The 13262-nt window shown below is 39.1% G+C and overlaps 1 protein-coding gene across 7 annotated transcripts in view; it reads left to right on the forward strand.

Moving 5' to 3' along the window:
- PARD3 (par-3 family cell polarity regulator) overlaps positions 1-13262 on the forward strand; it is a 646927-nt gene that overhangs the window by 505615 nt on the left and 128050 nt on the right. The gene's annotated exons all lie outside the window — the stretch shown is intronic.

Genomic DNA, 13262 nt, shown 5'->3' on the forward strand with positions numbered 1-13262 from the left:
ATTCCTTTTGGTGAGGTGTCGGGGTGGGTGGGTGGCTCTTTCAGCTTAACTTTTTTTTTTTTTTTACAAATGTATTATAATTTTAGAAGTTGAATAGATATTTTTGGGCAAGAAATGAATCTTAACCTGAACTTGTACTTTTTAGTACCCTGTTTTACCTGAAATTCTTGGTTACTTCTGTGAGAGGCCTGCCTGGCCCCAGCCCCAGGTGCTGTTAACCTTCCTGGCAGGGGTATGGGGATGTGGGGGGGCAGGTGCTGATTGCACCTGGAGCAAAGGAAAGACCAACAGGCCACTGAACTCAGCTCACAGCAGAACTCAGATTATCCAAGTGAACTGCTGAAGAATACTACCTTCAGGAGTCTAGAGGATTTCCTGCATGTGCATGAATTCAGTCTAAAATCTTGTGACTTAGTAATGTCAATCTGAACAGAGGAAATGGTATAAAGTCTGAATTAAAGTGTATGTTCAAAGATACCATACTCTGAACTTTATAGCACATCCAGCAGCTCCAATGAAGGGCTAACAGTTTCATTTAGAGAATCTTTATTTTGTAAACTTTACCATGCATTTTGTTTATTCTAATTTAGATATAAATCAAATTTGCCTAAATTTTGTTTAGAGGAGACTTATTTGCTGATTTGAATACAATCAGATTAGGAAATTATTATTCTAAAGTCCCTTCAAATAAGTCCCCCTAAAATCTCATTTCTGCTATAAATTTGTAAAGAAAAAAATTTGATAGTGAAAAGATAAATTCCTTTATAGATTTTCAAAGGTTATAAATAGTGGTATCTAAAATAATTGTAAACCACCCACCTACAAAAAATACTGCTATAGTTTCATGTTGACCTCGTATAATTCTGGAATTGTGAAAATATATTTTAAAAATAAAAACATTTTGTCTTCGTGAAGAAAAATGTGATTTAAAAGACAAAGTTTGCCATTTAAGAACTTCCTGATCATCATGACCGGAGCACAGTTCCCTCCAAATAAATCTGCATAACAACCAAATAGCAGATATCTTTTGCCTCTCTTTTCTGGTCTCTGCTTTGCTACTTAATAGGTCATTTAATGCCGGGTACAAAGTTTGAACAGCAGTAATTGCTTAGTCTTTTGAAGGTTATATAATAAATTGGACCTGCGTCAGGCACTTAGGCAGAGAAATAGTAAAGTAAAATCTTAAGTCCAAATCTATCTTAAATTCTAATGTCACTTAGAATTCCTGGGGGCGTGGCTTAGTCAGTTAAGTGGCCAACTCTGGATCTCAGCTCAGGTCTTCATCTCAGTGTTGTGAGTTCAAGCCCCGCGTTTTGTTGTTGTTGTCGTTGTTTGTTTTAAAGAATTCTTTAACAAGATTGGGGGGGCAATGGGAGGAATGCAGATGGAACCGGGGAGTGTTGGGGGGACATAGGTGAAGGAATTAGGGACTGTGCAAATCCCTAGGAGTACCATAAAACTAGTCACTGTGGATGTGGACAATTAGGGTGATTTTTCTGGCAGTTGGCAGTTGGTGACAGGAGGCATGAGGATTTTTTCTAAATTTCATAAAGTCACCATGTGGCCTGTGGGGGAAAGGAGGAGGACTTAGAAAAATGACTGAAATTCTGTATAATTATAACTCTGATACAGAAGAGTTTTGTTTTTGAGTTTGCAAGTTGCATTAGTATAACTTTAAAAAATCACCCCTTTTGTAACAGAAACTAAAACTGAGGATAAATACTTATTTCTAATTATCCTCTTTTCCATTTCCTTTTTTTTCCTTTAGTCTGTATGTTTAAGCTTTGTGAAATATTCAAGGGCTTAAAGATTTTTGAATAAGCCCAAGGTTTTTGTACACGTCCCATCTTACAGCCTCTGTGGCTGGTCATCCCCTGCCGCAGCAATTATCCCGGGGGCTACTGGGTGCCGCAAGTTGTGGATACAATTTGTATGGGATACAGAAATGAGCAAGACCTCATTTACCTCCCAAGGTCCTCTCACTTGTGTCACCTGACAGACTGTATACAATATATTGCACACAGAGTGATAGGAATTAAATAGGGTGCTAAGGAGATTGACTCAGGTTGGGGAAGGAGGGGCTTCTAAGACGTGGTGTGCTTGAGCTGCATCCTAAGTCGGTCAGAGCTTTTATATATACATATATCTCTCTCTATATAAATATATGTAATATATATTATTATGTGCACATTATATGTATAATATAATATATAAATATATAATATACACAATCTATATAAATATAAAATAAAAAATAAGTAAAAATCTTTACATATATATTTATATGGTTTTGACTGACTGTGCAGGCTAGTTAAATCACTGGATTTATATATATGCTCCTGGTAAATATTAAATATGGTCAACACTTTACTGTGTAAATTTTTTAATACCTCCTGCCCCTAAAAGCCACTGGTAGTCTGCTGTGGCTTTTCTCTCTGAGTGGTCTGATTCTTTGGAAGGATTTATGGATTTCAGCAAGTGAGGCTTACCTAGCCTTTAGGGCCCTTGGTGTCTTCAACTCTCAATTAGGTGGGGCCTTGAGGCCTACAGGATAATGAAGTAGAGCCTGGACAGGCAGAGGTGCTTTGCCCCTATCAGGCAGGTGGTTTCTGCGAGAGCGGATCAAGGATTCAGGGGCCGTGAGGGGGAGCTGTGGTTGGTGATATTGACCTTATGGATCCAAAATAGGTCTGTGAGAATATTTTTGTTTTTCATACAGTATGGCTTTAAGCATTTGAAGAATCTAAAATTCTTGTTTTGGCACTTCTTGGCTGTGAATGGCATGTGGTCTGCAATATCTCCAGGCCTGGATCATCAAGGGACATGGGACTCCATCAGTTAGTTGCAGTATCTGTTGAACATCTGCTAGACACAGATTACCTTGCCAGGCCAGTTCAAAAATATTGGCACATCTCATTGTCCCTCTGATATTATTTTTAAGGAATTTTTTTTTGCATCTGGGAGAGTCCCAGTAATCCATCTTTGTGATAAATGAATCCAAAATATGCTATCCTGGATTCTTTTAAAGATTAGCACATCTTTTTAAAAATATATATATTTTTTAAATTTATTTATTTATTTGAGAAAGAGAGAGAGCGCAGTGGGGATGAGCAGAGGGAGAGGGTCAAGCAGACTCCGCCCTGAGTGCCGATCCAGATGTGGGGCTCGATCTTACAACCCTGAGATGACCTGAGCTGAAATCAGGAGTCAGATGCTTAACCAACTGAGCCACCCAGGCACCCCATGATCAGCACATCTTTGAATTGTCTTGGTTTTTCTATTTCTATCTTTTATATAAGATTAGGGCAAACTGGATATAGGTATAGTGTTATTGCTGCTGACTGAGGGGCTTGTGATGTTTAACAATCCCATCTGACTTATAACTGAAACAATGTGTTGGCTAATCTTTTGAAGGGCAGGTGCTCTGGGTTTTACCGGGACATCCTTTACAGCTATCGCACGAGAGCATGACTTTCCCACTTTTATGTCTAATACATTATTGAAAACGTTTACAAGTCAAATGGCTATGTCAAGACCATACACATATGTGTATGTAGGTTGGATGAGATTGTGTTCCTAACGAGATGAAAAATCTGGTGATAAACTCCACTGTCTTGGGAGAACCCAGGCCTGAGGCAGATATAAGCAAGGGCCTCTGCCTTCTCCCCATCGATGTAGGGCCAGGCATCATCCCTCCTCAGGGGCTGATGTCCTTCCTGAGTGCTCTCCGGGCTCTTCCCAGGCTTGCACCAGCCACCAGGGCATGACGAGTCTTCCCACATGGCTCCCTGGCTTGAACCTTCGTGTGGCCAACAGTGGGAAGGAGGGCATCCAGGAAGATGGCTAGTCAGGGCAAGGAAGACAGGCCAGTTGACACAAGTTGGTGTATCGTCCTAGGCGAATTCTAGGGCATCATAGGTGCCACAGCCCTGCAGCCCTGAGGAGGGAGTGAGTCGCAGGTGCTTCTGTGCGGAAGGCCACACTCAGGAGCTGTCACCTGTGAAGGCCTCAGCTGCCTCTGAGGGGTCCTGGCTCTGTCCCTGCAGCAGCTGGGGCTCGGGGCGGGAAGCAGGCCGAGCCACCAGCAGTGACTAAAGGTGGTTAATGTGAGGAAATGCAAATAATTTAAAATTGCAATGCTCCCCCTCCTTCCCTGCACTCCCTAATTACCTTCCCTGCTTTATTTTTTTTACTAGTGCTTATGACTAGTGCTTACTAGTTATGATAGGGCCTAGTCATACTTTTAAAAATGCTGTTTATCATCCATCTCTAGCAACTAGAATGAAGTTCCACTTTCAGGTAGGAGTCTTTGTCTATTTTGTTCATGGCTGTATTCCAAGGCCTGGCATATGGGCATTCGAATATGTTAAATGAATGAATGAATAAACCAAATTCTTCATCAGCACAGAAAAGGCAGTTTGTGGGGCATGGTGTCAGAAAAGGAAAACTGTAAGCTCTATGCAAGTAGAGAGGGCCTGCTTTAGAAAAGAAGTGTGAAATTTCTACCTGCAAAAGGAAGCTAAGCATTTTAATTGTTAAAATCACTTTTGCTCATGCTAGGTCCATAATTCTTCCAGGTTTCCTAGAACATATGTAATTTTGAGAGAGGGAGATGATGTGATGCAGTATTATGCAATGTGATACCCTAAGGTAGATATGAAATATGTATGGTTAAGGGCACAGTCTAAGTTCTCATGCCAGCTCTGCCAGTTAGCCTTCCGTGCCTCACTTTTTGCACCTGTGAAATGGGGATATTGACATTACTGACCTCATTGGGATTTTTTGTGTATGTATGTGAGGATCAAATTAATGACTACCCACGAGGCACTTTGAATACTACCTTGTACATAGAAGATTCCAGTAAGTCTTAGTTGCTATCATCATTACCATCATCAACATCATCATTGTTATTATGCTACCACTACATCATCATCTGTATTCTTGAGTTCTTAAGATTATTGATTTATTTATTTGAGAAAGAGAGAGCAGGATGGAGGGAGAGGCTGAGGGAGAGAAAGAATCTCAAGCAGACTCCACGCCGAGCGGGGAGCCCAATATGGGGCTCAGTCTCATGACTGAGACCATGACCTGAGCCGAAATCAAGAGTCAGACGGTAAACAGATTGAGCCACCCAGGCGCCCCTGTATTCTTGCATTCTAAGGACATTTAGAAGCTAAAAAGTTTGCTGCATAAATTGTTTTGTTGTGAGCATGATATATAATGATTCTGTATTTTTTTAGCATCTTTTATGTGTAAAAATTTATTGTAGGTTTCTCAACTTTTTATTTTGATGCCACTATAGACGTCTGCAGCTTTTTACATTATATGCTGGTACCAAAATGTGTGTTGCTGTGGACATTTGATTGATTTCTGTAATTAGGAAGCAACTTAATCTACAGTAATTTGGTGTAGTATTGAACTTGAATAGCCACAGATTCATTTCCAAAAGAGGAGACTAAAGTAAATGAGAGTTATGATATTTGAGGACATGAATGAAAGCGGCACAGGCCTGGGGCTGGGTGAGATCCTCCCGCAGCTCGTGATGCACCCCATGGGTGATTCCCCCGCTTTAGGAAGGCTACTTATCGTTTTCCTCCAGGAATGTGGGATGGCATAATAGGGCCATTTTAAATAGCTTAGTGATATATTTAAATAAAAACTACCATGTAATTGCATAATATTAGTATTATAAATGCCTTGTATTCATTATATGATAATTAATTAAAATAAGGTTCAGTGTTAATAAATATGTAGTAGAGAATATTACTGATGTTTTATTTATGGTAAACAGGAAATGTCCCTTGTGATTTTTTTTTTTTATTCCCTGCTTGGAAACGATAAATCATATATGAGAAGGGATTAGATTGTTTTCTTTTATGATATGCCTTTTTCTGGCACATTTTGTCTGCTTACCTGGGATTAGCTACATACATACCTCACAAAATGAGGTCTCATTATACCCAAGGATAGCTAAATGCCCATCAAGGAATAAATGAATGCGTTTGAGTTGTTTTAATTAGCTAGGTGTGATTTAAAGGTTGCTGAAATCAAAAAGGCTTATTCATTTTTCATCAATAATCACTTACCTTAATATTTCATTAGAACCCGCTGATTTGCAGACCTCCCTCTGGGCTTTGATTCATTATGACTGCAGACATAATTTAACTTTCCCTCTTTTTCTCATTCTGTATTATACTCTTTCATCTCTGAGACACTGTTAAGATGTTTCCAACATTCTTTACAGGGCTGCTAATTGATCCAACTTTTTTTTTTTTTTAACTGTACTTAAAGCTAAGAGTTCTAGGCTGTGCAAAGCTGTATGTGCACGTGCATGCATCCACGCACGTGAGCGCACACGTTTTTAGGCAGTTTTCTTTTGTCATTTGAACAGCTGATGATAACGTGCAAATTTTCTGTTTCATACGTTCCGAGACTAAGGACTGATTTATCATATGCAAAAGTCAGGAAGTAAATAACTTGGACACATTCTTAGACTATGCCATCAATTTGAAAGAACAAAGCATCTTGTGTGTGGCATACTCGGCAGATGAGATCACTATCTGTGCATATACCTTATTTTCAGAACATGCCTCTGGTTGCTTTTGACGCACACTTGCACTTATCCTCAGATGCTCAGTGTGCCTGTGTGTCTGCGGGGAGTGGCCCTGTCTGAGGCTTCTGTGCTGCCACCTAGGGAGCGTGGCTCTGTCGCAGTGAAGCCAAGAGTTGGGCCCTCCTGTTCATATGATGCATAAGCAGGAAAGAGCCATTCTTTCTTCTTAAATTGTTCCCTGGCTGCATGTGACTGATCGCAGCTAGACACAGCCCACGCAGCACGTAGGCATCAGATCAGAACCTCTTAAAACCCCAAATTCCAAGTACCTCTACTTAAATGTATACATAGGCCTTAGGTTTTTTTTTGGAAGTAACTAACCTAAAACCTCAAAACATGCCTAGCACTGATTCTGACAAGCTGATGCGAGCACTGAAAAATAAGTGGATGGATAGGTATTTTCATTTTCCTGAGATTGATTATGAAATAGCGTATGTCTGTTTTCCACAGCCATGTTAAGCAGTTTTTGTGTAAAGTACATCTTATTAACTTTCACTAGCTGTAACAGTTTTCATGCTGAGCAAAAATTGCTAAGCATTAAGAAATAGAAACTTGTGTACTTAAAAATTTGGTAAATGTATATGTGTACAGAATTATAAATATTTTCATTTGGATCGAAACCATTCTTTTTAATATTTCCCAGAAAACTTAATGCTGACTTTCCTTATGTCCCAGATTTATTTTTTCCAGAAATATGTCCCAAAAACTAATGAGCCACCAATAGATATATAAACATCTACTAATGGAGAATTAAAAGAATGCTTATGTGTTAGGAGATACTATCCACCATTAAAAATTATTAATCCTTTTTCACCCAGAGCTATTCCTTACATTTTGCCTACCTTTGGAATGTTTGTTGATAACTCTTTCTATTAAATACTTTATTCTTACATATCAGCATTACCATGACTTGCTTGGTGTGAGTATGTGTATTTCAGTAATTCTAGGCTTTGCATATGATGCTCTTCAAGATTCTGGGAGAAGCTTAAGATAGATTTACTGGACTTTATCTTTATGATCCTCTCAACCTGCCTGTCCTGCTTTTCAGCCTTCGATTGACGTGTGAAAGCCGGCATGAGCGAGTGAAGCAGGGTGATATAGTAGACCATTGTGGCTTTAGATTCAGATCTTGGCTCTGCCACTTACTTGGATGTTTGGCAAGTTATTTAACCTCTGTGAGCCTCGTTAAATTCATCTGTATTTAAAATTTTTTTGTCCCATTGTTAGACCATATGTCAGCTGTGTCCCGGTTTTTATATTTAGAAAATATGTTCTTCATAACCATGCATCATGATCTGTGTTAGAAGCTATTGGGGCTAAAAGAGAAATACAGATCCAGTCTCTGATGGTAATGCTCTTCTAGTCTTTTGGGAGAATAACAGACGGATTTAAATAACACAGCCAGTTTTATTGACCATGCTGTTTATTTTAATAGCTAGACCAGAATGGTTTGATTGACTTTTTAAAAATCTGGTATGTTTTTTACCATATGGACAAGGCCATATCTAGAGTGCCAAGCTAATAAGCCTTCTTTTCTCTGCCAGTGAACCATGAAAGTTGTTAGCAAAATGTTTTATTTTGAATTGATCCATTTTCCAAGCTCTTGGTGATATAAACACCCTTCTTAAAAGATAGAGTACAGATTATCATTCATCAGTCACTGGAAATTTGTTGCATCAAAGAACTGTAGTCAATGAGTATGTGAAATGATCTAGAAAAGAATGTCTACTGTGTGATTGGGGATGCCTAAAAATGTTATAAAACTACTCTAAATCAGTTGATTGTGGGTACACGGTTCCAGGTTTTGAATGGTGTTGTAATGCGAAGAACATAAAACATGGGAGTTGGGTAATACTTAGCAGTAATGTGTTGTTTTAAATAGTCAAGGTTTAAAGTAGCATGACCTTGTGCTTTTCTCATTTGTATAAAGGGCTCAGTGTGCAAATCATTCTGAATCATGATACCACTTATTTCTTTGAACAGCAGTGAAATGACAGTATTAGATTGTCTTCTCCCCTAATCAGTTCCTAAGTATTCATTGCGTCCCTGGTTTCCTTGGAACCCTCAAAATATTCGTATCTTTCGTTTCTCTCCTCATCAGGTTTGTGTTTTCCTTTATGTCCTTTACCATACACACTATCTTTAAATTAGTTCCTGAACGCCCTTGTTTCTCTATTTTCACCATCACTCTATTTTCTGGATCTGTTTCTATTGACTGATTTTTCTCCTGGTTGTGAGTTACATTTTCCTCCTTTTTACATCTAATAAATTTTTATCAGATGCCAGACATTTTGAATTTTATTATATTGAGAGCTGGGCTTTATTCTCTTTTGTGAGACTGTTGGATCTTTCCTGGCAAGCAGTTAAATTATTTGCTGATTGTTTCTTATTTTTAGGTTGCTTTAAAAATCTCTTTTAGGCCAGGGCGAGAGTAGCCTTCATGTTGAGGCCTAACTTAACCCCATTTCCAGGATGTGGCCCTTCTTGACGGACTACTCAGTGTGGTCAGCCAAGGTACTCCATGAGGTCTCTTCCTCCGGTTGGAGAAAACTTGCCCAATTACTGGTACTTTAAGAGTGCCCCAAATTGTTCATTTTACTGCTGCCTGGGAATGATTTTCTTTTTGTACAGAAGTTGTTCCTGTCTAGGCTCGTGGGGTTTTACCTGACCCAAGCACAGTTTGGTGTTCACATGGAGATTTCTGGAGCTCGTTCTTCAGTGTAGATCTCTCCTCTCAGAAAATCTGTCCCACAAATTCTGACGACCTCAGCCTCCCCCAATTCGGAATTCTGTCTGTGGGACTACAGTGCCATTTGCGTCCCCCTCCCTGCACTGCAGTGTGGGAATTGCCAGCAGACAGAAAGCCTGGGTCCTGGTAGGGCTCACCTCATTTGTTTCCTTTTCTTGGGGATTACAGTCCTAGTCTTCCTCACACCCAGTTTCTAAAAATAGTTTTTATAGTTTTCCAGTTTTCCAGTTGCTTAAAATATGAAGGGAACGCTACACCACTTATACACTCTTGTTGCCAGAAATGGAACTTCTTAAAATATATTTAAAGAGTTGTTCTTCTGAGGGTGTCTTCATTCTACTCACCCAGTCTTACTCCTAAACCACTCACAATTGGCTTCAGAAAGACTCTTTGCAGGGGCGCCTGGGTGGCTCAGTAGGTTAAGCATCTGATTCTTGATCTCGGCTCAGGTCTTGATCTCAGGGTCATGAGTTCAGGCCCCACGTTGGGCTCCCCTCTCTCTACAGAGGGAGGGTGGGGAGGGAAGGAAGGAAGGAAGGAGGGTGGGAAGGAAGGAAGGAAGGCTCTTTCCAAGTGACAAAATTGCCAAATCTTGAGACCAGAGCATAGTCTTTCTCCTCCTTGTTCTTTCTGAAATATTTAGTGTTGATGACCACTCCTCCACATCGTCCTGAAAAGGCATTCACATTGGATTTATGGGACACTCTTTTTCCTTTGTCTCTTACGCTCTAATTTATGTCTTCGTTGTTGACCACCACTTTTGGGGGGTGGCTCTTTTGTCCGCTACATGTTGTAATTCTCAAGTATCTACTTTCTGTTCTAGTTTTCTTCCTAGTGTGCCTTCAACTGTCACTTATATGTAGCGGATTCCCGAGGTCATTGTAAGCAGAGCTGATCTATTTCTGAGTACCAGCCCTGCTCCCCACCTCTCTCTCTGGGTATACTTACAGGAGCCCAAACTCTCAACAGTAACAAATCTAGTGTTATCTCTATTATCAAAACCATAGCCACCATGGTGTCCACTCTGTCTACTCTTTCTGCCATCCTGCTCTCTTATCCTGTGCTCGTCCCGAATCCCCTTCCTTCATCCTTGTATCTAGTGATGAGGTTTTATTGGTTGTTTCTGTGCTGTTTGTCAAACCAATTCTTCCCCACCTATTTCACTGTCCGGACTCAGGAATATATTATCCCTTATCTGGTGTAGTGAAGTAGCAGCACTTATACTTCTACACCCCTCTCAACGATCTGTGATCCATCTTACACAGTCCTGTCAGCATCACCTTTCTGAAGTCTAGTTTGAGTGGCATTGCTCCTGCTCAGAAAAACTCACTGCAGAATCAAGTCCAAACTTTATCGAGTGTGGTGTTCTCTTCCTGGTGAACCACCACAGTCTTAATCCTGTGTGTTTGCCCTTGTCAAAACTCTAGTCACGTTAGGCTATTTCCTATCCCAGAATGTGTCAAGCATTTTCCTACCATAGTCCCCATCACATAAGCTTTTTTTTTCTTTCAGATCAGTCTGAAACTGACGCATATGGCTGTCTTTATCCCCATTGTTAAAAATCCTAATTTTCCAGATGCCATCTCTGCAAATTTAGTACACCTACTTGGAATGAGTCTCTCCTTTCTCTTGGATTCATAACATTTTGAAGGATTTCTGTAAGTGTTTGTATAGGATAGTTAGAAGCTATCTGCATTCCCTCCACTTTTTGCATGATTTGCATTTTTTCTCATTTTGTTCTAGATGTCTTCTTTAGTGATGGTGGGAAATCATTAAGGCATTCCCTGAGAGCTGCTTTTAGACTCAGATTGCAGCTAGAAAGCAATCTCATGCATGGGGTTGTGATCACTCTCATGTGGCTGACTTCTCTTATAAGGAAATAAGGCTCAGGGCCATGACTTCTTCACTCTTATACCCTCCAGATGCTTTTGCACATTTTTGGAGAATTCAAAGGTGGGCATGTGGATGAATAAATGAAAAAAAATTGGCTTAAATTGTTGAGTGATTTGATTGATTTAAGGAGATTATGTAGCATGTGACTTCAGCATCTAAGTGTGATTCAGTTTATACAAATTAGTTATATATAACTTTGCAGTAACATCAGTGACATGGAACAGAATAAATCACTTTACAAATCCATTATTACACTGTAAGTTTTTTTTTTTTTTTTGGCTAGGACAAAATAACTCGAATTCAGTATTGTTAAAGGGGTGTGTGTGTATGTGTGTGTATTTATATATATGCAGATTTTTTTCCCTGATACATTTCATAAGCTAGTGACCATGATATATCCTTCTGCTGATAATGCTGGATTCAAGTCTAGGAATCCCAAGGAAACAAAGAATGCATGTTATTTTGGGACCCTTCAAGATCTCTGCTCTTGTCTGTGTTTCTTCCTGTGCAGATATTCAAGCACTATGGGGCACTACATTTAACTAGGCACAACATTTTGCTGATTTCCTTTAAATGCTTCCTGAGTAAGAAACATATTATCCCTTAATCAGCTTCTTTTGAGATGTCTGTTTACACTAAACAAAGTCCTATTCCAATTAGTTTCAAATTCTCAGCAAAAGGCTGGTAATTAAACATTGTCTAAAGGAGCGTCCTGCTACCATATTGCAATATTGAAGTCCAGGTGCAGGAGAAACAATGTTAAGCTTATTAGCATGTTTATCAATTTAATTGGCCAACCACAAAGAAGGACTATGTACTGACATAAGTTTCAAACTTAAACACTGTGAATTTGGGAAACTACCTCTATTCCCTCATCTGTACAGTGAAATAACTGTATACAAATAAGTAATAATGATCACTACCTTGTAGAATTGTGTAGGATAAATGAGATAATATAGATAAAGCATTTGGCATAAAGCCTGCTTGCATTATTACAAATATATTTAATTGTGGTGTAGGTCAAAAATCTGACAAAAATATATTATGCTAAAGCAACCCTTTTAATAAGTAGACCTTGAAAATTCAATGAGAGGTACAATTACTTGAAGAAGCATTTAGTTTTAGTACATTATAAAATCTTAGACTTAATTTTAAATGGAATTTAATCTATATAAGCTACTGGCCAAACTATGGAGTAAATAAAATGAGATAATCCCTGAACGTGACATATTGGGCAACGTACTTAATATACGTTGCATGTGTGTAATAACAATTTTGTATCCAGTATTTTCTGAGTGATGTGTTGTGAATGTGGGCATCAGCTGGGATGAGAGGATTTCAAACTTGGACTGTCAGTAGATGAAACACTGTTAACATTAATTGGTGATAGAATTTATTTCATAATGTGTGTGATCCGTTGCAGTGGTAAAATAGATTATTTTTAGATTCCCATATAAAATTGTTTTCTCGCTAGATAATTATAATTGGCTTTGTGTGTAACACAAATTTTAAATATTTTATGTTATTAGTAACACCAGTGTAACACGGGAATTAACAAGATAGAAATGCAAATACATTTTCCTGTTTCTTAAACTGTGGCTGCAAACAGAGAATTGGTTCTGTAAATTACTTTTAATGTGCACACTTTTTAACAAGGTCCTTAAGGTGGTAATCATTTCTCAGTTTCCAACGTCGAGGGGTAGTAAAGGTTTGACAGCTGTAATGTTGCTTTTGTTGATGATGAAATACTGGTTTTCATTAAATTTTGTTAAAATATACTTATTTAGAATCATAGGTTTCTACAGTTTCTACGGTTGCTGGGAGGACCTGATTTTTTTAAAGATTTTATTTATTTATTTGAGAGAGAGAGAACGAGCAGGGGCAGGGAGGAGCAGAGGGAGAGGGACAAGCAGACTCCACACTGAGCACGGAGCCCTAAATGGGGCTGGACATGGAGCTAGACACAGGGCTGGACATGGGACTCGATCCTACAACCCTGAGCTGACA

This window comes from Zalophus californianus, chromosome 9 (assembly GCF_009762305.2).
Source record: "Zalophus californianus isolate mZalCal1 chromosome 9, mZalCal1.pri.v2, whole genome shotgun sequence".
Lineage (NCBI taxonomy): Eukaryota > Metazoa > Chordata > Mammalia > Carnivora > Otariidae > Zalophus > Zalophus californianus.